Source organism: Pelophylax lessonae (assembly GCF_965119305.1).
Source record: "Pelophylax lessonae genome assembly, chromosome: 4".
Taxonomy (NCBI): domain Eukaryota; kingdom Metazoa; phylum Chordata; class Amphibia; order Anura; family Ranidae; genus Pelophylax; species Pelophylax lessonae.
In genome coordinates this window covers 130,288,964-130,316,740 of record NC_138771.1, presented here as the reverse complement: position 1 = coordinate 130,316,740, position 27,777 = coordinate 130,288,964, and the positions used below count along the sequence as shown (strand labels likewise).

General features: G+C 43.8%; 1 protein-coding gene across 2 annotated transcripts in view; it reads right to left on the bottom strand.

The window, feature by feature from the left end:
- The window catches only part of PEAK1 (pseudopodium enriched atypical kinase 1), a 156,700-nt gene that overhangs the window by 64,852 nt on the left and 64,071 nt on the right, over positions 1 to 27,777 (bottom strand). For both annotated transcript variants that reach the window (XM_082254202.1, XM_082254203.1), the window contains exon 2: positions 8,312 to 8,401. The gene's annotated coding sequence lies outside the window, so the exon portion shown is untranslated. The remainder of the gene's footprint in view (positions 1 to 8,311; positions 8,402 to 27,777) is intronic.

The window sequence follows — 27,777 nt, the reverse complement described above, 5'->3', positions numbered from 1 at the left end:
CCAGTAAAGTAAATCAACACGCCTCTAGCCCAGGTGGCATTCAGCGATACATGTCGGCAGAGATCAGCATGGTGGAAGAAGGGCCTGATAATCTTACACAAGGGGCCCCAGGGCGGAATGAGACAATGAGGGAGTATACCTCATGGGAATGCCCATAGGCGTAACCAGATTTTTTTCTGCCCTCCTGTAGGGGGCAGTATAACCCAATGGTTAAGAAGATCAGGAGCTGTGTTCATCAATGAACGAAAGAGAAAACTGGATTTTTGGCTTACTGTAAAATCCTTTTCTCTGAAATTCAATGACAGATGCAGCTCCATATTCGTCTTAACCATTGGGTTATGCTGTCCCCTACAGGAGTAGATGCAAGAGAAGTAGTGGAACCGCACTCAGGTAAATGAAAGCAATGAAATCTCTTTATTCTTCAAAATCATAGGCAGACAGACAGTGTAGGGAACAGGTAATCCAAGGTTAACGCGTTTCACGGCACACACGGCCGCTTACTCATAACCATAGTGATGGATAACGGAGATCGGTTGGTATTAATAGACAAACAAACCATAGTTGATTGATGCGATTGCTCGCAGGTTTGTGTCATTAGCTTCATTTTCCTCAATGAGGAGCCGATTAATCCGTGATCTAACACCTGGGACTTTTGGAAGTACATGTGAAGTTGCTTCGTAAAGAAGCACAGCACAAAAACACAACAATATGAAACTTAAATGACAACACACTAATAAAAATACAAAGTAAAAGTAAATGTTAAATGTTATGATAAGATCATGTTAGCGCAGGAAGTATCCAAATCGGCAAAATGCAAAAGAAGACAATATATAAAATTGGGACAATATGTGTATATATATGTATCAATCCTTTGTATTCCCCTGCACATATGTTAAGCTTCAAAATATCCTGGACCACCAGATAAGGTTAACAGCAGGATACAGTATCGTCGCCAATTCAGATACTCTGCGAGCAGAGGTAATAGCCACCAAAAAGGCTACCTTATGTTACAGTGTAAGTAGAGGAATCTCCCTAATTTTCTCAAAGGGAGGTTTTTGAAGAACGGACAGTACCAGGTTAAGATCCCACGGAGGTAACGGGGACCGTATTGGAGGAGCCATATGGCGAACCCCTTGAATAAAAGTGCGAATCAAAGCATGTGTAGCTAAAAGGCGTTGGAAAAACACAGCCAAAGCCGTCACTTGGCCTTTAATGGTACCCAAGGCAAAACGCTGTTCAACCCCTCTTTGGAGAAAAGCCAAAATCCTAGCCACCGAAAAGGAGCGTGGATGCACCTTCAGCGATTCACATCATGAGATGTACGATTTCCACGTACGATGATAGATCTTCCTGGAGGTAGATTTTCTAGCCTTCAACAGTGTAGGAATCACTGAGTCAGAAAGACCCCTATCCTTCAATACCTGGCTTTCAACAGCCACGCCATTAAAGCCAGCGACTGTAAAGCAGGATGGAAGATCGGCCCTTGAGACAGCAGATCTTCCCTGAAAGGAAGTCTCCAAGGAGCATCGGTGACCAACCTTACCAGATCTGCATACCAAGACCAGCGAGGCCAGTCTGGGGCCGCCAGAATGACCAGAATCCCTTCTACCTCTATTCTGCGCAGAAGCATCGGCAGGAGTTTTAGGGGAGGGAACACATAGATCAGCCGATACTGACCCCAAGGAGCCACCAATGCGTCTGTGGCGTCGGCCAGAGGATCCCGAGGCCTGGCTACAAAACTCTATACCTTCTCGTCGAGTCAAGAGGCTAACAGGTCAAAGTCAGGTGTCCCCCACCAGACTCACAGCAGGTGAAACACCTCCTGTTGGGAGGGACCATTCCCCCTGATCCAACACCTGATGACTCAGGTAATCCACCTGCCAGTTCTTCACTCCTGGGATATGCACGGCGGAGAGGGCTGGAACAAAGTTCTCTGCCCATTTCAAGATCTCCTGCCACCTCCCGGGCTGCCAAGACACTCTTGGTGCCCCTTGATGATTGACGTAAGCCACTGCCGTGGCATTGTCCAATTGAATCTGAACTGGGAAACCCTGCAGACAATTAGTCCAGTGACTCCGGCGAAGCTTTATCACTCTGAGTTCCAGAATATTGATCGGTAGTCTGGACTCTTCCACAATACAGGTCCCCTGGACACACAGCTTCCCAAGCAGTCCTCCCCAGCCAGACAGGCTGGCATCCGTAGTTACCACGGTCCAATACAATGGGAGGAAGAACTTGCCCTGGCATAAGGCCAACGAGCAAAGCCACCACAGAAGAGCACTCCTTGGGCTGTGACTCAACCGAATCATATTGTTTAAGGATTTTGGATCTTTGTTCAACTTGACAAGAATTTCCTTTTGCAAAGGTCTCGTGTGGAACTGAGCAAACTGTACCGCCTCGAAGGTAGACACCATCAGACCTAGGGCTCGCATGCAAGTCCACAGAGAGGACATGTTGCTGGATAACAGCAAACAAAGTCAGGCCCAGATAAACCAACAATGGAGGTTTGGACCAGAGCAGACTTTTTGAAATTGATAGCCACCCGAACTCTTGCAGAGTCCAGTCAGTGATAGACAGATCGCCCACCAGAACTGAGTGGGAATCCGCTCTTAAGAGAAGATCGTCCAAGTACCCTAGGACAACAATCCCCCGCTGTCGCAGTAAAGATGATACCGGAGCCAATACTTTTGTGAAGACCCTGGGGGTGGAGGCGAGACCAAAGGGTAATGCCACAAATTGATAAATTGCTCCTCTCCTACAGCGAATCAAAGGAAATGCTGATGTCCAGCGTAAATAGGGACGTGCAGATATGCGTCCTTGATGTCGATAGAGGACAAAAAGTCCCCTTGGTGTAGAGACGCCCCTACCGTGCGAATGGACTCCATTCAAAACCTCTGAACCCGCACAAAGCGATTCAGAGCCTTAAGGTCTAGAACTGGATGCACTTTTCCCTCTTTTCTGGGAACAGTAAACAAGTTTGAATAAAACCTTTAAAAGCATTCCCGGGAGGGAACCGGTACAATCACCTCTTGTGACAGCAGGTCCTGTACTGCCTCTCATAGGTCCTGCAAACGATCTGGAGATAGGTGCAGATTAGACGGAAAAAAAGCGACGGTCGGGACCTGAATACAATCTTGTAACCCGATCGGATCAGTTCGTGGACCCATTTGTCCTGAATCAAAGAGGTTCATGGTTCTGGACAGAAACAAAGATGTCCCCCCACCCTAGACACAGGTGAGGGCGTCCCTTCATGCAGGCAGGGATTTGTCTGCAGATCTACGGGGGGGCCTGATCAACCCTTTTGATCAGTTCATCCAAAGAGGATCCAAACAAGCGGTCCCCGTAAAGGGGAGCTCTGATAGAGCCTTTTTTGAGTCCTGATCTGCAGACCAGCTTTTTAGCCACACCATGCATTTGAGGCGCCCCCATTGGTCAGAGACAATTTTGGCAAAAAGTTCCAGACAAGGGAAAACCTTGCCTGACTTCTGGGATTTGCGAGTGCCAAACGACACCTGCGTCCCTGATGCTGCAGAGTCATCGGCCATTTTTAGAGTTTCCCGCCCTGATACTATAAGTGCCTCCACCAGCACGTTTTCCCACGCGGCTGCAGGTGGGGATATGTCGTCCTCGCCATCCGGGTGCGATGATGCAGAACCCTCAGGATAATCTGTGTCCGCGGTGGCCACATCTACCGTAGAATCTGAGGATACAGGAGAGGCAGGGGAGGGCATAGGGCACTTTTTACTAGTGGTATTTTTTAAAACCAAATCCACTTTCCAAAACTGCCGTTAAGGCAGACAGCGGTTGCGACCCGGAGGTCCCCGCAACTACAAGGAGGGGATCTGTAGGTGAAACTTGTTCCTGGGACTCCATATGAATCCTGGAACTTTAAGAAAGCTGCAAAAAACGAACCCACACCGCTGCACCAGCGGTACTACAAGTCCCAGCCACTAGCACTGCACATAGCAGGGTGAGAGAGAGAGACCTACAGGGACCCCAATAGACATACCACCATCCGATATGGATCAGAAGAATAGCTGTGCAGAGAAACGATCTTCACAGAAAGAGGAAGTACCTGGGTCATCACTAGAGTAAAGGCCTAGCTGTTCCCTGCTGTCCAGCGTTTGCGGGCTCCGAAAAAAATGGCTGCCCAATGCATTCCTATGTGGAAACCACAAAAACATGGCCGCCCTTGCATTTCAATGGGAACTTTTGAAAAATGGAGCTGAATGGTTCTACAGGAAAATGGAGGGCCCCCTCGCGCGCCATGCGGTCTTCAGGACCCTCTGAGAGGTCCAACAATCTAGTGGCATCGGGGGGTCCCCAGCAGAGGCCCCCAACAGGATTAACCCCCCCAGCAGATCCGCTATAGCAGCATCGGCGCTTCCTCCCCCCCCCCCGAGGACTCCCACCGCTCACTGAGGTAGGGACCTCTATGATGGTGGGGAGGAAGGCCAGGGGGAATGGAGGGTACCAGAGGGAAGGGGCCCACGTCTGCCCCGAGACTATGGGGGGACACTACTCACCATACCAACGACAATCGGGTGGGTGCAACTCCGGACAGACTACCTCTCCAATCGAGGTGGGGGTACTGATGTCCAAGGGGCACGTTAAGACTCAGGCCGAACCCACTCGTGTGCATCCCGGCAAGGTGTTTCACTTGCAGGCCAGCCCCCGTCCATTGGGGCTCGGTCGTGGCAAGGCCTAGCGAGGGGCTATAACCTGCACACGGTCTAAACCCAGTCCAGCTGTTGATTGCAGTTCTCTTAGGAACATAACTAGCTAAAAAATTTAAATTTTAACAAAGGTACCCTTTAAAATGAAAAAAAAAAAAAAACAAGCTAAGACCGAAGTCCCAGCCGGAAATTAGATTCTACTCCTAAACTAGGTGGAAACACACTGAATCCTATAGCAGAGTGAGTGGGTGTATGCTTGTAGGGACTGCCCCATAGGCGTGGTAAAGATTTTTCCTGCCTAGTGTCCTACTCCTGTAGGGGGCAGCATAACCCAAGGGTTAAGAAGAATATGGAGCTGTGTCTGTCAATGAACGATAGAGAAATACAGTTTTAAAGTAGCAAATTACAGGCAAGTGCTCTGAGCATTTGTGCTTTTGGAATAAGCAGACTTATACTGCACAGTACAAATTTTACTCAACCGCTAAAGTGGAAGAAACTAAAACTGATACAGAGACAGCAAGAAAAACACATTTCCTAGTAGAGTAAGGAAGGTTTAGAAACTCTCAAGGGAATTCAATAAATCCCTGCCAACAATTTTCTGACACTATGGCCTTCCCATTTTAGTAACTTTACAGTAGAGCTGCACGATTAATCGTAACAGAATCGAGATCGCGATTCACTCCCCCTGACGATCTTAACATGACACTTGCTCGATTCTTTACATAGCTCTGAGGGAGCAGCTGTCAAAAAAAAAAAAAAAGCCTCCCGCAAAAGCCTATCAGCATTAGTCTCCCACCGAACTGTAAACACAAATGATTACATTGTATCTTTTCTTTCCCTCTGCCGGAGGAAGGAAGTTTAACCTCTTCAAGACTAAACCTTTTTCCTACACTTGTTGCTTGCAAGTTAAATCAGTTTATTTTTCCTAGAAAAGTAGTTAGAACCCCCAAACATTTATATATATTTTTTTTAGCAGAGACCCTGCAGAATAAAATGGTGATTGTTGTAAATTTTTATGTCACACTGTATTTGCGCAGCAGTCTTTCAAATGCAATTAATACACTTTAATGAATAAAAAAATAAAAAAAAATAAAACAAAACCGTAAAGTTATCCCAATTTTTTTTATAATGTAAAAGATGTTACACAGAGAATCGTGATCTTTATTCCAAGCAAAAAAATTGTGATTCTCATTTTGGCCAGAATCGTGCAGCTCTACTTTACAGGTTCAAGTAGCTCATAATAGTGCCAATTTAAGAAAGTGGTGGTAATAATGCACCAAACCTCAAATATATTTACTCCCAGTTAATAGCTAATGAAACTGGAGATAATTAAGACCAACTCTATTTGGTGTACAGAGAGACAGGCAGAGTGCCTGTACTGTATGCAGAGCAGTAGAGTGGCATGTTTGCTGCCATCAACACCTCCCTTTTATTGGTTGTTCAGGACTCTGATGGCTTCATAGCCAACAACATCTTAGCAACCAGTGACACTGCAGTGTGCACAGCCCGATGGGTAAGCCGGGAGTCTAGTTCCCTATCAGGTCTGCTCTCTTCTTGTAGTTGAAAGCAGGCAGTGGGCAGATTATATGAATAATAGCAGGCTGTCTATTGGCTAAGGATCCACTAATGGCCTGCTGTCAATAACAAGGGGAGCGAATCTGATGAGGAACTAGTGTCTGTGAATCCCATCAGGCTCTGCCCCCCAGAAACAAACTCCCCCTCTCTTCACTGTCTGTGTGACAGCTGCAGCAGAAGAATGGGAGAGTCTGTATGGACACTCTGGCCTCAGTGTGCCTCCACGCGGTACAACAGGTACATGAATCTGTCACTGACATTTGTCATGTGGAGGCATGCTAGAAACTATGCTAGTGTCTTAAAAACTGTTTATGAATTCCCCTAAATGTCTTGCTGTGTTTACATTAAGATTTCTTCTCAGTTTTTTGCAGGCCCCAAATGCTAACCTCACCATGATGCCTTAGGACCTATTTTTAGCTTAGAATGGTGTTTAAAGTAATTGCATGTGGTTTGGGAGTTGCCTAAAGTTATAATATTATAATATATACTTGTGGTTACTGTGGGATAATGCAGTGCCTGACAGCAGTAATATTCAAGTAGAGAGAATCAGGGAGCTCAGGCGTACTTTGTAACTTCTTGGCCTGGCGGACTGTGACCTTTATTGTCAGTGGTCTCCAGACAAGCTGCACTACCGCGGATCCGTGCGGTACTTTTTCTGGTGCAATAAATGTTTATTGGGGTTTTTTCAGAAAAATTCATCATGTATCACATGCGCATGAAAGAGAACACACGTAATAACAAAGGTTAGATGTCGATAGAATAATTACCAGATACACAGTAGAGCATTAAGCCCCATCTAACCACCATTCCCACATATAGTCAGAAATAAAAAATGGAACCCTGTACTTGGAAGAGATCAGGTATCAATGTCAAATAGAAAAGAATCATATTTATAGGGCCCAAATTGATTGTATTGTGGTCTCAAGCAAAAACTCATCCTATACTGTATATGAGCAAACATAACAAAGTGGTAAAAGAAGAAAACCAAAAAAAAAAGAAGATAAAAGGGGGGGGCAAGAATCAAGGATGTAATGCCCTGTGGTCAAATTGTGAATAGTTCATCTACGGGGGTCCAGATTTTCAGGAATCTGTCATATTTATCCTCTACCATAGCCCTCAATTTTTCAGTAGCTATTGTATCGTTCAGGTTTAACTTTAACTTTCTGGAAATTTTGCACAGGAGATTTCCAGAAATGGGCAATAGTTTGTTTAGTAACAGTAAGGATAAAGGCAATAAGGCCGGCCATACAAGGTTCAAATTTCGATTTGAACCATTAATGGGAAGGTTAAACGTACTAAGTTGATCAATCGAGCCTGCTGGATTCTCTTGCAATTATTGCTAACAGCTGCTATAGCCACTAGCAATAACCCCTGTCTTCTCCTGGCGAGGACAGCACCCCTCGCCACCCCCCCAGGAGAAAACAATGGCCTGGCAGGAGGGATTCCCACATCAACACTGTCTGCAACCATGGGAAATTCGCTCCGTGTATGACTGTCCTAAGTTTCACCTGTTTATGGCGTTATACCGTCTGAATAGGGCTTCAACTGGGTCATGGAGTACTTTTTCATCACATTGGAAAGCTAATGCACTTTATTGGAATACATGCATTTTTAGTCTAATTAGATTTATGTATGTTCAGAATGCACACACTGCTGCACTGGCATGAACAGAGACCTAAGTGTTAAAGGGGTTTTCCATTTTCAGAGAAAAAGTAGAAAAGCCCTCAAACCAGAGGAAGAAACCCAAGGCTGCTGTTCTACTTCCTTTGAACTCCTGATGGCTGGCTGTGCAAAGTGTATTTCAGGTCTGCTAAAGCACTCAATGCTGTTAGTTTTATTCAACAAATCAATGAGATGTATCTCCTTTTTCTAAGCAGTAAAAAGCCAACCAGCTCCATCTGCCCTGGATCATGTTCCAAAGTGGATCGGTGGGGGTGTGATGTGGAGATAATGCCGCACAGCACTACCTCCAATTTGAAAGGAATTTCATTTTAGTTTTATTGCTGAACATCGAAAAGCTCTTCAAGAAAAGTAAAAGCAATCACAACATATAATTATACCTGCAATGGGTGCAAACAATACATCTTCTAAATGCCTTAAATTTCCGTGATGCAGGTATGAGTAAGTTCAAGCGTTCATTCAGACACCATCTAGACAAAACATAAAAAAGAAGATTTCTAGCCAGATTATATGATTACATTTGCAGTTTTATAAAGGATAATCTCAAATGTTCATTTCACTTAAAACATTTTTACTCTGGAACCTCAAATATGTTTAGTTTAATTTTGCCACAATAGCAACACAATTCCTTTGCCATCACTGCAGATCAAGATTATAATATTTTAAGACAAAAACAGTTGTTCATCAACTTTTCTGTTTCAATCATTTTTATTGATTTTTCAAACAAACATAAAAAGAGACAAGATACAAAACCAACTGTAAAATCATTGCATACATCCATCGCATTCTGAAAATATGACTAAGAAAACTAGAAAAGTAAAGCAGCCCAGATTTGCTATGGGTATGCATAAAAAAATGAATGTCAAGTATGAAATAATAAATGTTAAGCATAAAACAATCTCCCATGACTCCAAACTTTTCAGTAAAGTAATTGGCATCATACAAAGAGAAAACAATAGCCATGAGACATACTAGAAGAATAAAGTCATCTTGTAGGAGCAGCTAATCATAAAACAAGGCTCCATATATAGGGCAGCCAAACGCAGGGGTGCTCAACCTTTTGAAGAGCAAGGGCCACTTCAATGATTTAATAACCGGTAGCGGGCCACAACGAAATTTCAATTTTGTTTTAATTTGAAAGAGCATAATGAACACTTTCTTCTTGTACCTGCTGATTGCCGGTGGGAGGGAGAGAAGAAGCCAGCTTTCGGCAGTCGCAGGAGGAAAATAGAGAGGTTTAGTGCCTGTCTCTGTCCAAGTGTGAAAACAGAATGTGACAGGAAGGCCACTGGGGCCCCCTGGAGCACAGGTCTGGATTGCCATTGCAATACCTGACACTACACTTGTGGTTGGGGTGTGGTAAAAACACATCTCAACTATGGGTTTTACTGCCGCCAGAACTTCAAATGTAAACAAGCCCTTACTGTCCTGAACCTCCTATAAGGCTGCTTTCACACAATGCACTGCAGTTTACCTGCACTGCGGGTGCATTTCAGTGCACCTGTGAGTTTGCTGAGCTTTGCCATAGACTTCTATTATATCTTTTCGGGTTTGGTACACTTTCATTGATTACTAGTAGAAAAAAATAAATAAATAAAAATGACAAATATCTTTCCCCTAGCTTGTAGACGCAATAAATTTTGTGCAAACCAAAACCAATCCAAATACTGTTATTGCGATTTTTTTTTTTTTTTTACCAAAAATATGTAGCAGAAAACAAATTGGCCTGAAATGTAAAAAAATGTAGATTTTTAAATTTTTTTTTGGGGGGGGGGGGGGGGGGGATTTGTATATAGAATGTGAAAAAATATATTTTTTTTCAACATTGTCGCTCTTTTTTTGGTTTCCAGTTTTAAATCGCACAGGTAATCAAATACCACCCATATAAAACTCTATTTGTGGGGAAAAAATACATCAATATTATTTTGGTACAGTGTCGCACGACCGCACAATTTCCCGTTAAATTAAAGCAGTGCCGAATTGCAAAAAAATGGCCTTGTCATTAAGGGCGCAAATCCTTATGTTCCAGAAGTGGTTAAAAATACATAAAAAATGCAACACAAGTGCATTTTTTAGGTGTTTTCAATGCATTTCAAAGGGGAGGTGCTTTTTTGGTGAGTTTTTTTTTTTTCTTAACAGACCAAATATGCACTAAAAATGCAGCAAGCAGAATTTTTAACACTGCTTCAAAAGGTGCCGATAATGGGCGACAATAAATTCATATTTATTTAAATTCATGATATTAATTAAAAAGTCGAATACAATACAGTTTTTTATAAAAGTATATACAATTTTTTAAAAATCTATCAATTTCGATTTCGACCAAGTGCATCCTGAATATTCGGTTTTGGCACTGGAATTTTCATTTTGAGGCACCACTACCTAAAACCGATACCTTTTTGGTGTGGTGTGCTGCGATTTGAGCCCATACAAATCGGAAGGGCTCAAATCGCACTGCACAGAAACGCATGTGGTTTGAACAGGAATGTGATGTGATTTCTGTCCAAATTACATGCGGTTTCCCGCACAGCTCCTATGTGAACCTAGGTTTGTCATAGTGACTTGGTTCACACAGGAGCAGTGCAGGAAACCGCCTATGATTTGGACAGGAATCGCATTGCGTTCCTGTTCAAATAAGATGCAATTCTTTGCAGTGCGATTTGAGGCAATTCATTTTGTATCGGCTCAAATCGCGCCGCACGCAAAAAAAAAAAAAAGTATCGGTAATTGGTATCGGCGAGTACCTAAACTCTTAATACTTACAACTTGTTCTAAAAAACAAGTATCGCTGCATCCCTAGTAAAAGCTACTCTGCACAAAGAAATGAGGGGTGTGAACAAACCCGAAAATCCTGAAACACAGGATGCAAGTAAAGGAAGCTGCCAAAAAAAGAAAATAAAGCTTCGTAAAGTGCCGTTTCAACCTGCCTAAAATCCTACCCCGCTGATATTCTTTTTATTCCAGCTTGAGAACATTTTATCAACAACAATGACATTTTATTGGAAGGGTTTAGTTCAGCCAAAAAACTATTTCAGTTATAGGTGTAGTATGGTGACCTGAGCCACCCACTGACATCTTATTTCTCCTGGGGATTTTTCCTGGCTCTGTTCCTGCCCACCTCTGAGTGTTTCTATTTCTTCTGCATTTTCCACAATATAAAAGGAATACAAACTTTAACAGGCGGACCAGGGAAAGTAAGAGCGGAGATGTCATCATCGAAATTCCTAAACATTTAAAGTTAAAGGGATTGTAAAGTCTCATGGTTTCTTACCTTACTACATTCTGTGCATTAAGGTGAAAAACCTTCTTTGCTGCAGCTGCCCCAGAGTCCCCCCTTTTTCCTACCTGAGCCCATCCATTCCAGTGATGTGCACAAGCGCAGCCGCTCCACCTGCTGTCTCTGACCTCATTGGATAGATTGATAGCAGAAGGAGCCATTGGCTACCGCTGCTGTCATTAAAAAATCCAGTGACACAGGAACAGGGCCGAGTCCCGCTATCTGTGTCAATGGACTCGGGAGTGTGACCGCACGGGTGCACCCATGGAAATCGGCTCTCCATGGGGGCACTCGATGAAGAGGAGGAGCCAGAAGCGCTGCCAGGGCACCCCAGAAGAGGAAGATCAGGCTGCTATTTCTTTCACTACCACATGCAGCAGCTGTCAGTGCTGTATGAACCGTATGTAACATCAGCTATATACGGTATACAGAGCTGTGTTCTGGCAGTAGAACAAAATCAAGTCAGGCTGCTCAGTCATTCACATGAAGCTTTGTATTATCTGAATCAATACAAAGATTTCTGATTGGCTGAGGTGGAGATCGTGACATCATCCACCCCCCTCAGCTAATCAAATGAAGCTTTGTATTTATTTGTATTCTTGTATTTACAAAATACAAAGCTTCATGTGAATGGCTGCGTACTGCTCAACCCGGCTCAATTTTGTTCCATCCCCCCTCACACACACCTACAGCGCAAAAAAAAAAAAAAAAAAAAGATATGCCTTTATTACTTACCAAAATCAGCAGTCACATGTTGCTCCAGTCCCGAGTCTTCTCTGCACAAGAGCTGGGGCCCTTCTTAAGATGTGCCTGTTCCTGCCTGCACAATACGGACACTACCTAATGGCCTGAAAGGTCATGTTAAAGAACTGATGGGAACCAGCTGTGGCAGTCACATCTGGAATGCTGGGTATCTGGTCCTCCACACCCATGTAGGGTTCCGGCAAAGAACTCCGCATAAAACATGCTTCAGAAGCTAAGAAAAAAAAAAAAACCATGCTAGAATGATGATAGGGGAGATAAAGGGGGCTGAGAGGGAGCGACGGGGGCGTGAGTGATCACATAATAAGTGTTTGTTAAAAAGCAAGTATTTTCTTATTTCTTTATTTTTTAATATTATTTTTTGCTACTTTGCAATTTATCTTAACTTTTCTACAGTTTACAATATTTCTCGTGGAAAATGTAAATAAGAAGTATGTTATATATGTATATGAATAACAATATATCCAGGACCACACAGATAGGACATGAAACATGACATATGTATGTTCCAGCAAATGACAGTTCATGTCTACACAGTGAAAATATCAGCTTCAGATACCCATCCTATTATCATTCCTGGCAGTGGACTTCAGTGGTTATAGCAATGTGATCAGACGAGGTCAACATGCCCTTAAAGGAAACTCACAAACTCATAAAAAATACAGTCAGGGACATTTAAAGTCAAAATACAGCAATCTGTACTAAACACAAACTGACATTTATTGAGATCTGGAATAAAGGATCAACCAAAGTGTAGCTCTTTGCAAAAAAAAAACACAAAATGACAGCCTGAACTAAAATATAAAGTATAAAAAATATAAAACAGCATCTGTGGCGCTAAACCTTAAAATACAGTCCCAAATGAATGAGGAAAGGAACAGCAGTCCATAAAGGTGCATCCCAAACTTGTAAAAGGATGAGGCAGCTTCTGAACCGAAATCCCACCACCGGACAGCACACCAATCACCACTCCTTACCAACTGTAATGGATCCCCATGACAGAGATCTCACAAGCCATTCTAAATGTGAACCAGAGAACCAGATGATCCCGCTCTCCAATCCCGAATAGGTAGACTTGACAGACGGTATATGCAAAAAAGCAGGGACACTAACATAGCGTAGACTGCTATTTATTGTAAAATTGCACACGAGTGGATAACACTTACTAGATCACAGAAAAATACATCGCATCTCTCTGAGTGGTGTGTGGTCCTCCCTGGATGTTCACTGGGCTGTCAGTGCATTGATAACCATAGAGATGGCCGCCGTGTCTCCTCCACGCTATGGTGAGCGTCACCTCGAGCGCCACCCGACGTACGTTTCGTCCCACAAGGACGTTGTCAAAAATATAAAGTAATTGAGAACCGGACTGATTTATTTGCACCAAATGAAGTGCAACGCAGATAACTTTGCTTAACAATGATTGTCGGGGTTTTTTAATTGCACTGTATGTGTCATGGACTTATAGAGAATCTGACATTGATAGTCTCATTGTAATGTACACTTCACAAGACTCACTATAATCTTGAGAAATAAATGATCTATAAACATTATCCCTTCCCTTCATGTGTCACAGGAGGAATAATGTGACATTATAGTCATGACATGAGAGAGACACTTAATAAGTGCCACTTACTGCATGTTATCCCCGCTGACATCCTACTCCCAGTATACAAGTGCAGCTCATAAAATTAAAATATCATCAAAAAGGTAATGTATTTCAGTAATTTAATTCAAAAAGTGAGCCTCATATATTTTATATAGATGTGTTACACACAAAGTGATATATTTCAAGCATTTCTTTCTTTTAATTTTGATAATTATGGCTTACAGCTTTCGCATGAATTACTGTATCAATGCAGTGTGGCATGGAGGCGATCAGCCTGTGGCACTAATGAGGTGGTATGGAAGCCCAGGTTGCTTTGATAGCAGCCTTCGGCTAGTCAGCTTTGTTGGGTCTGGTGTCTCTCATCTTCCTCCTAACCTCCCTGGCGGTATTCCCGAGTGTGGCTCGGGGTGGAAATTCAGTGCCATTAGCGGTAACCCCGAGCCACACTCGAGGTACCGCGAGGGAGAAATCGCTGGATCCTGGAAGAGGTTACTTACCTTGTCCCCAGGATCCCGCAATGTATTCCAGCAGTGTATTGTGGCCGGATCTTCCGCCTGATGCTGTGAGCCCTGGCTTCCGTTCCCCGCGAGTGTCACGTTGCAGGGGGGTTGAACCTGTGGCAAATTCAAAAAGTAAAACACACTAAAACACTGATATATTGTAATCCTATTGGATTACATTACTAAATAAAATAAATTGACCTTAGTTTGCCCCCCAGTGCCCTTTCCTGCAGTTTTACTGTACATATATATACACACACACACACACACACACATATATATATATATATATATATACTTTAACTTATTCATAGTTATTTATTATATTATAATTTATGATTTTGTTTCAAACTTTATCATACCCGAGATGTTATAAAGAAGAACGCACAGTAAAAAAAAATCATATGTAAATAGTTGCTTTGGGCTGCTCGTCCTTAAGAATTACATGCAAAATATTTGTACCGCTTGCAGCACCTAAAATCTGAAAAAATCATACTGCCAGAGAGGTTAATAATACCTCACAGATTCTCTATGGGGTTTAGGTCAGGTAAATTGGCTGGCCATTTAAGCACAGTGATACCGTGATAATAAACAAGGTATTTGTACTTTTGGCAGTGTGGGCAGGTGCCAAGTCCTGCTGGAAAATGAAGTCAGCGTCTCCATAAAGCTGGTCAGTAGAGGGAAGCATGAAGTGCTCTAGAATTTCCTAGTAGAGGGCTGCACTGACTTTGGACTTGATAAAACAGTGGACCCCCACCAGATGACATGGCTCCCCAAATCATCACTGACTGCAGAAACATCACACTGGACCTCATGCCACTTGGATTCTGTGCCGACCCACTCTTCCTCCAGACTCTGGGACCTTGATTTCCAAATGAAATGCAAAATCTTCCACAGTCCGTGGTGATTTGGAGAACCATGTCATCTGCTGGTGTTGGTTCACTGTGTTTTATAAAGTTCAAAGTCAGCGCAGCCCTCTACCAGGAAATTCTAGAGGACTTCATGCTTCCCTCTGCTGACCAGCTTTATGGAGATGCTGATTTCATTTTCCAGCAGGACTTGGCACATTCCCACACTGCCAACAGTATCAAAATGTGTTTTATTTGTTTATTGTATCACTGTGCTTGATTGGCCAGCCAACTCGCCTGACCTAAACCCCATAGAGAAGAATCTGTGGAGTATTGTCAAGAGGAAGATGAGAGCAGAGGCGGCTCTAGACTTTTTGAGGCCTTAGGTGAAAATCAAATAGGAGGCCCCCCACGCGCGATAAAAGAAATAAATAAGCAAGCGATATTAAAATGAACTGCATATTGTGGCAGCGGTGGTGATGGGGGGGTGGGATGAGTGACAGCAGTGGTGATGGGGGGTGGGATGCAGCGGTGTTGATGGGGGGTGAGATGTGTGGCAGCGGTGGTGATGCGGGGGTGGGCTGAGTGGCAGCGGTGGGGATGCGGGGGTGGGATGAGTTGCAGCGGTGGGGATGCGGGGGTGGGATGAGTGGCAGCGGTGGTGATGGGGGTGGGATGAGTGGCAGCGGTGGGGATGCGGGGGTAGGATGAGTAGCAGCGGTGGTGATGCGGGGGTGGGATGAGTGGCAGCGGTGGTGATGCGGGGGTGGGATGAGTGGCAGCGGTGGTGATGGGGGTGGGATGAGTGGCAGCGGTGGGGATGCGGGGGTGGGATGAGTGGCAGCGGTGGGGATGCGGAGGTGGGATGAGTGGCAGCGGTGGTGATGCGGGGGTGGGATGAGTGGCAGCGGTGGTGATGCGGGGGTGGGATGAGTGGCAGCGGTGGTGATGCGGGGGTGGGATGAGTGGCAGCGGTGGTGATGGGGGGTGGGATGAGTGGCAGCGGTGGTGATGGGGGGTGGGATGAGTGGCAGCGGTGGTGATGGGGGTGGGATGAGTGGCAGCGGTGGTGATGGGGGTGGGATGAGTGGCAGCGGTGGTGATGGGGGGTAGGATGAGAGGCAGCGGTGGTGATGGGGGGTGGGATGAGTGGCAGCGGTGGGGATGCGGGGGTGGGATGAGTGGCAGCGGGGTGATGCGGGGGTGGGATGAGTGGCAGCGGGGGTGATGGGGGTAGGGATGAGTGGCAGCGGGGGTGATGAGGGGGTGGAATGACTACATGGCTTAGGCGGCCGCGAGGCCCCTCTTAGCGCGAGGCCTTAGGCGACCGCCTAAATCGCCTAATTAGAGAGCCGCCTCTGTATGAGAGACACCAGATCCAACAATGCAGATAAGCTAAAAGCAGCTAACAAAGCGACCTGGGCTTCCACAACACCTCATCAGTGCCACAAGCTGATCGCCTCCATGCCAAGCCGCATTGATGCTGTAATTCATGCAAAAGGAGCCCCCCGTACATGGACATACTTTTCAGTAAGCCAACATTTCTGTATTAAAAATATTTTTTTATATTGGTCTTATGGAATATTCAAATTTTCGGAGATACTGGGTTTTAACTAGCTGTAAGCCAGAATCATCACAATTAAAAGAAAGAAATGCTTGAAATATATCACTCTGTGTGTAACACATCTATAGAAAATATTATAAATAAATTTCACTTTTGGAATTGATATACTGAAATAAATTAAATTTTTGATGATATTCTAATTTTATGAGATGCACCTGTATGGGAGGTTAAAGGTTCGTATAGACGGGATGTGCAGGACACATCTCCTCACTCTGGCCTAGGGCTGGGCGATAAAACGATACCGATAGGTATCGCGATAGTCCCGTGCTCGATAGAAATAAAAGGCTTCGAACGATAAAACGAAAAGTCCGCTCCGACGGGTTTAAGCTTTAAAAATGGCGCCGCCCGTCGCATACATGTCACTGAGCACGCGCCACCGCCGCTCGGGAGAGGCCGGGAATAGCCGAAATTACACGAGCGGTGGCGGCGCGTGTGCAATGACGTGTCGGCGCCGGGCGGCGCCATTTTTAAAATGAAGGCGCCTCTGGAACAGGTAAGTGAAACAGCTTCACTACCTGCCATTATGCAGGGCTGCGGGCACACTATAAGGGATGCAGTGCTGCGGGCATGGTCTACCTGTACCATGCCCACAGCACTGCATCTCCTGTAGTATGCCCACAACCCCGGATCCTCTTGTACCATGCCAGTACCCTGCATTCTCCTGTACCATGCCAGTACCCTGCATTCTCCTGTACCATGCCAGTACCCTGCATTCTCCTGCACCATGCCAGTGCCCTGCATTCTCCCGCACCATGCCAGTGCCCTGCATTCTCCCGCACCATGCCAGTGCCCTGCATTCTCCTGCACCATGCCAGTACCCTGCATTCTCCTGCACCATGCCAGTGCCCTGCATTCTCCTGCACCATGCCAGTGCCCTGCATTATCCTGCACCATGCCAGTGCCCAGCATTCTCATGCACCATGCCAGTACCCTGCATTCTCCTGCACCATGCCAGTGCCCTGCATTCTCCTGCACCATGCCAGTACCCTGCATTCTCCTGCATCATGCCAGTGCCCTGCATTCTCCTGCACCATGCCAGTACCCTGCATTCCCCTGCACCATGCCAGTGCCCTGCATTCTCCTGCACCATGCCAGTACCCTGCATTCTCCTGCATCATGCCAGTGCCCTGCATTCTCCTGCACCATGCCAGTACCCTGCATTCTCCTGCATCATGCCAGTGCCCTGCATTCTCCTGCACCATGCCAGTACCCTGCATTCTCCTGCATCATGCCAGTGCCCTGCATTCTCCTGCACCATGCCAGTACCCTGCATTCTCCTGCATCATGCCAGTGCCCTGCATTCTCCTGCACCATGCCAGTACCCTGCATTCTCCTGCACCATGCCAGTGCCCTGAATTCTCCTGCATCATGCCAGTACCCTGCATTCTCCTGCACCATGCCAGTCACCCTGCATTCTCCTGTACCATGCCCGCCGCCCTGCATTCTCACCCTATAATAATTATTGATATCGACCGATATGAAACACTGATATCGTGATACAGTTTTCAGCCATATCGCCCAGCCCTACTCTGGCCTAACTTTGACACATTCCCTGAGGGTTGGTGTAGAGATAATTAATTTCTTTGGTGGCTGTAGGTGCAGTATATACAACTGGCTTTAATTAGCACAATGCACATTAATTATCTCTGCAGAGGTCCACAATGAATGCAAGTTAACTGTGGGAAGACATAGACACAAATTAGAAAATGCACTGCAATCGACGGTCCTGTATATTTTCTAAAGCTGGCCCACATAGGAGATTCTCAATGCACAATATCCTTTATATTTACCAACAGCTATGTGTGTGTGGGGGGCCAATCCGGACATAAAATAAATGGATTGTCTAGGCAGGCCCTCGCATTACACAGTCAGTGGTAAATCTAAGATTGTACAATCAAACTGTCATGTCTGGAGCCAGCTTTATAGTGATCTTCAAGTGAGTTTATAGAGGGAATTACAGCAGCTGAAAATCTCTTATTTTCTTTAGCGATCTGTGGCTGTCATAGGGCTTGTTCACACTGGCAGTATTGGGGGGGTTGGGTGGTAAAAATCTGCAGCTGAGCTGTGCTTTTACCACCAACAACCACTACCCACTTTAGCTGCAGAGGCAGTGACCAGGGGTGTAAACACACTGCGGCCACAATGCTTTGTGACAGGAATTATACCCCTGCTGCTTTCAGCGGGTGTAGCGCCCACTGGGAACAACCCATTTAATTGAATGGGGACAATCTGCAAGTTCTGTGGAGCCGCGCTAGTACAGTGATCAAGGGGTGAAAGCAAATAGCTCCCGCAGCGGTGTCTGAGCTAATGAGGAGGGAGAGAACCAGGAGAGCCACTGCTCTTGTGCGCATCACTGGATTAAGATGGGGGTCAGGTAAGTATTGGGGGGGGGCTGCACACAGAAGGTTTTTTACTTTCATGCATTGAATGCATGAAGGTAAAAATATTTAGCTCTTAAAACTACTTTAAAGCAGGCACTGAGGAGGCAAAACAACACCTCATCGCCTGTTAAATTCTCTCTTAAGAGTGATCTGAATGCGGATTGTTCTTCAGAGACCAAAGCTTGCTTAAACAAGCTCTTACCATTGGTTTTGTAGCTGGTACATGTCATTGCAGCAATAAAGTGTCAGCTTTAGCACATATATTGTATAGTGCATGGCAACAATCTGAATAATTCAAAAGAAAAAAATACGGAAATTTCCAATAATCAATAAAAAGTCCATTATTAAATCAATTCCAATATAACAAGTGTGCTTATTAATGTTCAGTCTGTGATATTCATATATATAATTCATATGTGATCCATTTTATTTGCAAACAAAAAGTTCTCCACCTTTGACTACATCCTCCTACCTCCCAAAGAGACCCACACAAAGGTAAGGTCTATCACGCTTTCCCAAACACTGAGTATCATGAATTGTACTTCCAAACACCCTCTGGCAGATCCTCAATCTGTTCTGGAACTAGGATTTAGCCCATACAGCAAATGGGAGAAAGCATAAAAATGCTCAAGGTGTAGTATACTGTATAAACACCCAATACTTTATTAAGCCCAAAGAATAAAAACTACTTACAAAGTAAGTGCATTGAAATATCCAATGCACAAAATAAGACACCTCTTTAAATGCAACAACCGATAGCCCCCTTAAGGATAAACTTCTATGGAGACAGTGATGTATGTAAACGTCAACAACTCCGCCATCTGACACGTTTCGTCACGTGACCCTGTGAATTTTGCATAGGAACAAGCAGAGGGGATGTCTCCCATTCCTTTTTTTTACTGGCACTTGTGTACATGAAACCTAGCAACAGGCTTTTATTGATTATTGGATATTTCGGTATTATTTTTTTTTTAATTATTCAAATACTTGCGCTACACTATTTGGATATTTCATACCTTGAGGTGTGGGAACACACGACAGCTGCTGGCAGCAACACATATACACTAGTTTGTTTACACATATATTTTCTTTATACATATGGTTTTGGCCAGCGCAGAGGTTTATTTTTGGTTTTAGTTCTATACATACATTGTATAGTAAGAACTATTACTGAATCGTGATTTTGCAGGCAGCTGCTGAACTAAAAAATTACAGGAATCACTATGATCAAGCCCTATATTATTAATACCTATAGAGCATAGTATATAAGTTGGAAATACAGGACTAAAGTTTCACTTTAATGTATCCCAAGCCTTTTTTCATTTTATTGTTTCTAATTCAACTGTTTAAGTACTTTGTACCCTGCTGACCATATTATCTCACTATAACGCTCGGTTAACATTGGTGCTATGCTGGAACCCTGCGAATCCACTGTGAGTTCCCCCATTGCACCCAACTCACAGGCAGTTTACACTGCCATATGCGAACTGCTGGGATTGTCAATACAAAGTTAATATCATCCCCAGATGAGTTCACATATCGCAGTGCGAACTGTCAACTGGGACAGGAATCAGATCACATGGGCGTTCACACCCATGCGATCCAATTCTGGTGCAGACCAAAACAAGGGTCCTGCACGACTTCGGTCTGTATGGCTAAATTCGCATCGCACAGACATTGCATGTAATTTGCATACCAGTGCGGTGCGAATCACATGTGATGTCTGACATCGCTATAGTGTGAACCGGCACTAAAGCAAAGTATACATGTTGGTTTTTTTTTTTTTTTTGGTTTTATTCAACCAGTGGGTTGAACGGAAAAAAAACTCACCCCTACCGCACTACTGTATTCTGACAACGGGGAGTATGCCCCCCCATCACTGTCAGAATACACAGATCAATTTCTCGTTTTCCATCATGACCGGTCGACAGAAGCCGGTTTTTGGGCCGGTCAACAGAAGCCTGTTGTTAGGCCAGCTTCTGTTGAACGGAGAGGAGTACACATGTACCAAAAGTCAGTCTGTTCCAGCTGAACTGGCTGACTTTCGAAACGTGTATACACAGTGGGAAATTGCGGATCTCTGTCCTAGTGTTGGTCGCCCAGGATTCTTAGGCAGGTTGAGAAGCTCCAGGAGGATTGTTTAATTTGGAGGAGACTGTGTTTTCAGTTTCCTCTGTGGTTGATAGAATCCAGTTGGGGACCTTGAGCCTGGAGATTTCATAGAGACCTGGGTGGGTTGAAATCACCAGTCCTGGGACCAGGTCTTGGAAGCAGCCAAGAACTGATTGTGCAGGTGTGCCTGGGTCTTTTGGTAGGGACAGGACCAGGGTTCTGGGCTTCACCCTCCTGAGGAGTTCTGGTGTGTAAGGGGGAAGTGTACTTGTCTGCGCGGTCTCGAGCAGCAAGGAAGCTGTAAAAGAGTGTCAGCAGCGGTACAGAGTGTGTACCAAACAGGAACACTGTTACAGGGCCAGGAGGACTGAGGCCAAAGCCTGAGCAGCAGGGCTGACCAGAGAGCCAGGTTGCTTAGTATTTTTTGTTTATTATTTCATTATTGCTATGTAAAGTTGAAACCAGTGTTAATTTTGGCAGCAAATTTCAATTTAGTTTTAGTCTTAGTCTTAGGACTAAAATGGCATTTTAGTTTTAGTCCTATTTTAGTCTTCTGCAAGTGTTTTAGTTTTAGTCGTATTTTGTCGACTAAAACTCCAGTATATTTTAGTCGACTAAAACGCCCTACATTTTAGTCGACTAAAACTCATTTTACTCATCTATAATCAAATGGGTGTAGTTCAATTGTAATTTGTAATGCATTATTTAAGCATTTCTCTACAATTTCCAAACTCATTATAAACTACTGCTGGTCCTGGAGTGAAAAATCTAATATGTTATAATTTATGCTTTGAGCATGCACCAGTGTTAATTTTTGGCGGCAAATTTTGATTTGGTTTTAGTTATAGTCTTTTGACTAAAATGCCATTTTAGTTTTAGTCGTATTTTAGTCTTAAGACTAAAATGCCATTTTAGTTTTAGTCGTATTTTAGTCATCTGAATTGTGTTAGTCGACGAAAACGTTTTAGTCAGTTTTAGTAGACGAAATTAACACTGGTTGAAACCACTGTGTGGGAATCCTGGATGGACTATGTTTTTATGTTCCTTTAATAAAAGTGGGCCAACAAGCCCTTATACGGTGAAACTGGCATGGACTCAGCTTACTGGCAGGCTCTACACTTAAGCTAAACACCCCCAAATATCACAACAGCTTAAAACTACCCGACAAGGTATGTCTGACTGAAAAAAAAAGACAATCTGTGGCCCCTATTATTTGAACCAGCCAATGACCATCTAGTCTGCCTAGTCATAGAGTAGCATTTTTATTTTCTTATTCCTGGCAAGAAAGTGATACTCATTCAAAGAAACAATGTGAAGTGGTAAAGCTGCAGTGTGAACTTTAATGAGAGGAAACCAAATACATTACGGTGAAAGTGGACCCAACAACAAAATGTTTATGGAAGATTTTGGAACTGTCCCAAAACGGATTGTGTAACAGAGCCCTTAAACCGGTCATACCCAGGGCTATGATGTGGCAATTCAACCAGCTTTTGATCAAGAAAGGGAGGCAATATTACTGCCAGCAACTCAAAGTAACCTGTTGGTTTGTTGTCTTGATGCGTTTAGTCATTTTAAAGAGAGAAAACTGGTTTACAAAGTTAAAATGTATCTATCTATAGTCTACCCCTATTAATCTAAACAAATGGCAATTGACAAATGACAATGAGGTTTTAACCACTTCAATACCAGCCAATTTGAACCCCTTCCTGCCCAGGACAATATTCATATTTCAGGGCTGTCACACTTTGAATGACAATTGCACGGTCATGCAACACTGTACACAAAGAGCTTTCTTTTGGTGATATTTAATCACCACTGGGTTTTTTATACTTTGCTAAACAAACCAAAAAGGCTGAAAATTTTGAAAAAATAAACATTTTTATTTTTTTTTCGTTTTTGTTATAAAATTTTGTATTAATAGAGATTTTTCTTCTTCACTGGTGGGCACTAATAGGCTGCACTGATGAGGAGGTACTGATGGGCACTGGTAGGCAGCACTGATCATCAGGGAACTGATGATCAGTGCCCTGATTATCTGTGTACATGTCCCCTGCCACACATGTCAGTTACTGGCTCTCCTCTCCTCACCCTGTGACAGCGTGTGAGAAAAGGAATGCCGGTAACTGGCAAGTGTGTCATATGTGATCAGCTGTGACTGGCCACAGCTGATCACATGGTAAAGGGCCACTGTGATCGGCCCTTTACTGTGCACAGCTGTGTCCGGACACCGCGATTACAGAGCTCGATGGATGCGCGCCACAGTGGGCGCGGTTCTGGGGGAATGTACACAGACGCCCTTCCAGGACAACAGAGCTGCACTGTAGCCATCTTTCGGCTATAGCATGGGTCTGAAGTGGTTAAACATACTTTGTGAAGATCCCCACACTTTTAGTTCTATGAATTCTGTAACACATTTTCAGTATGCTATGTGTGTAGATACTGCTGTGTCACGCATTTCACAAAGCCTGCCTTCTGAACTACAAAGGTGCTGAGAGGAGGGGTTTCAGGAGGCAGGGCCATTACAGGAATCACTGCTTGCTTGCAGAAAGGTACCATGGGATATGTAGTCCTTAGAAAATGAAAGTAAATAGCAGAGAAGACGTTGAAGCCCATCCAGGGAATACAGGACGTTGTGGAAAGAGATGGCCAGGAGGCAGGTAGAACTCACAGCATGAATGGAGAGTTTCACTTTCAGGTTTCCAACCAAAGTCAGGCCCTGCCATCTCCTAGTATTTCAACTCCACAGCTATTCCAGGAGGCGGTGTGTTTCTAAGCCACAAGTTTGCATGTGTGGCCGATGTCAGTGCATGTGGACTATTGTCTTAGGGCACTACAGCATCCATTCACCAGAAGCTGGCAGCTCCCAAATGCCTGCAAAAGACCAGTGGCGCATTTGCGCATGTGCCTTTTTTTTTTTTTTAAATGACTGGGGGGAGGTAATGTAGGAGTGGTAAAGTTCCACTTTAAATGTGGTCGCTGTGTTAGTTTTCTTTTTTTTTCACCTGGTGATCGGGCTAAACTCCAGTTTTTTTTTTCCTTTTAGGATAAAGGTTTTACAGTAATTAATAAAAACTGATCATTGTAAGCACCCCTTACCAGTGGTAAATGGTTTGTCTCAATCCTCTAACTGCCATTTTGCTAGACAACTGGGTCTGCTAAAGGAAGTTGAAAAATAAAAATGGCAGGATCACCAAGTAAAAATAAAGGGGAAAAAAAGGAAAAAATGCAACCACCAGATCTAAGACTCGGTAAGCTGCAATATAATACATTTTATGCAATACATTTTTGTTTTGTGGTTTAATAACGTTTTAAGCTCATACATCTGACAATTTTCAGTCAATTTCAACCCAATTCACTGGGAATCACAAATATGATTGCTAGTAACTGCCAGGAGATCCTTATCTCTATTCACAATTAAATAAAATACACATTACACTAGACATACGAATGTGGACAAATGACAGGGAGAAGTGTGAAACTAAATCAGAGGGACAGAGCTATGGGAAAACCTCCCTAAAAGTTCCAAGTTACTAATACAGAAGCAGAATATAATGTTATGATGAAATGTTACTTGAAACCATGCTGAATATCTCACTTGAACCCTAACTGTGCCCACTGTACATATGCTGCACATCTGCAGGACTCGCTCCTTTTTCAGCACTCTTTTGGACAAAGTTTTTGCATTCTAAAATTAATAGTCCATAAAGACATTCCCCCCCCCAAAAAAAAACCACAGGAAGGCTCCACTGTACAGTAACCTGGAACTGTTAACTTGGCTGTAACAAACTCCAGTGCATCATATCTCTATTTAAAGAGGTTGTAAACCTCCCTTAATGACTTGTGCCGGTAGGTAGGCCTATAATAAGGCTTACCTACAGGTACTGTAAATATCTCCTAAACTTGTACCATTTAGGAGATATTTACATTGCATGCAACCGATGATGTCATCGGTACATGCGCTCTGAAGGAACAGCCACCCGTGCTGTTCCTTCAGAGCCCTGTACCATGATGTCATCGCACCTCCGGCCAATCAGATGGCCGGAGGGCGCGAACCAGGAAGTAGGACAGCCGAAAATGTCTGTGGTTTTGCAGGTGAGCGGGCGGCACTGCGGGGGCTTCGTTCTAAGGTAAGTATTTCATAATGAGCTAGTATGCGGTGCATACTAGCTCATTATGCCTTTGTCTTTCAGGTTTTTTTTTTTTTCTGAGGTTTACAACCTCTTTAAGAAAAGGTTGGAAAACAAAGATTAAAATAGAACTTTTTTTTTTTTTTGGATAAAGTAAGAGGGAGGGTTATAATCCCCGTCTGTTTTTTTTTTTTTTTTTACCATCTGTGTCACGTTGGCAAAATTTACCTTCACTTCCTGTCCCATAGCCAAAACAGGAAGTGATAGGAAATCTTTGCAAATTAAGGGAATCCCTTGGGGCCCCCCAGGTTACCAGAACTGGTGTCTCCATTAAAACATTTCTCCTCTATTACTCTTCTGGGGACAACTCAAAATTTGTGATTTTCTTTTCGCTTTCAATGGTAAGGGTACGCAGGACAAGTAGAGAGGATGAATATCCCTAAGGCCCCTTTCACATAGGGCAGACTCTGCCTGCTCAGCAGAGAATATGTCTGCTGATCCCCACTTAGCAGGCAGATAGCTTGTCCATGTCTGCTCCGCTTATGCAGAGCGGTCCGATGTAAACAGACTGCCTGTCTAGTTACACCCGGCAGCCATCCAATCCGATCTGCTGTTTTTAGCGGACAGGATCGGATGTCGACGAGTGTCAATGGACACAAGTCAGTTGACACCCACTGCTCCATAGAGGGCAATGGATGGTCCGAGGCAGGTAAACTGACCACGGTGTCAGGGTTCAGCAGCCATGATAAACTGTGGTCAGTTTACAGGGGGGAGGGCAAAACCAGGCAGGATCAGCCAGGTATTTTAGGTAATTGAAAGAGACAAATTATACAGCACAAGCACTGTGCTGTATAACATACTTTAAAGGAACATGATCCTTTCTTTTTTTTTTTTAGAGTCACAACAGCTTTAACTTGTTCTAGGAACATACCGAGATAGTAAACCAGTGTTCCTTCAGAGGTTGCTAGGGGTTCCTTTAGAAATTAACATCTTCTGCTCAGGTAAGTTCCCACTGACATCGTTGATCTTTTTAGCTATCTGTAAGGGGGGAATTCTTCCCAATGTTCACAAGTGTAAGGAGCGTTCTTCCCACTGACCATCACACTAATGTATCAAGAGCTGTAAATATAGTCATTTTATCAGGGGTTCCCTGAGACTGGAAAGTTATTTTGAGGGTTCCTCTGTGTTAAAAAAAAAGACTGGAGTAGGCCATTTGGTATAGAAATATGACTTTACTTTACTCTCGCTATTCAGATGATCATTCTTTCTTCTCCGCTTGTCACTGCATCAATGGCAGGAATCAAAATGGAGAAGTACAGACAAAGCTTGTTTGGCTGTACTTCTGTGGATCAAAGGAGTGCAGTTTGTTCTGCACTCCTGTGACCCCTTTTCAGCAGACAGTGGGCTGAAATCCAGAGTGGGTCCAGGCTCAAGCAAGATTGCGACAATGGATCCACCCACATGCCTTGATCAGCACCAGGCTCAGCCTCTCAGCAGCCGCCGCTAAGAGCCTGAGCGGGCCGCTCCTGCCCCCTCCACAGCCCAGCGCTCCAGTGAGCGCAGGGGGGCAGAGCAGAGAGCTGGTGACTGACAGTCAGCAGCTCTCTGCTCGGGGAGCTCTGAGAACCGAGTGATCTACGGTGTTAGATCCAACCAGCACCTCTTAGTCTTAGAGGTGCTGGTTGGACAGATGCAGCATTGGACCGATGTTGCAGCCACCTAGGCAAGTATGATTCAAGAAAAAAAAAAATTCCCATACTTTTTATAAAGACTCTTTACTGAGTTATAACACTGCAGTGCCGCTATTGGAATTGTCATCTGTATTACACAGATATACTTTGGATGTATTTTTTCCTGTAAATCCTAATAAAAATATTGAAACAGAAAGCCATGCCAGAAACGATGCAATTTGCCACCCACACATTTGACTGACCACCAGAGTTTAATTGATTGTAAAACAATAAATTGGCAGCCACAATACAGTTTATTGAAGGATCACATTAAAAATGGAAAAAAGCTACAGTAATTTCATACTTTGGGAGTTTCAACCTGCAATTTTGATGCCATTTTCCTTGAGGTCGATTGAAACAGTAATTTTACCTTTTTCTAGTCAAATTTGTTTTATTGAGTTTTAACATGTTATACAAGGTTTAGATGTAACAATAAGAAAGTAACATCATAAAGTACGGGTATAAAGATAATTACAGATACAATGTAATATAATGAATACAGTATAGTTCAAAAATAGGTATAGCAAATAAGAAAATTCGTCCTTGAAAATATCTAGAAAGGATCAAAATCTAGTATATCATGTCATTTTTACCTTTTTGACTGCTTAGTGATTTTGTAAAAATGAAAAATAAAGGAATCAAAAGTTTGATTGCACTAATAAATTGCCACGTGTATGGCCAGTTCACACGGCACAGATTATTTTATTGTCATGCTGCTGAGCAATTTAACCAGTTGTTGGCTCATCTGCAGCACACCAAATTTAGTATGCAGGGAATCAGGTGACCAGCAACAAGAGTACCACCATTTTAATATAAACTTTGGGTCTATGTTGCAGTAGTGACAGGATCCTTACGAGTGTAAAGAAAACCTGCTTT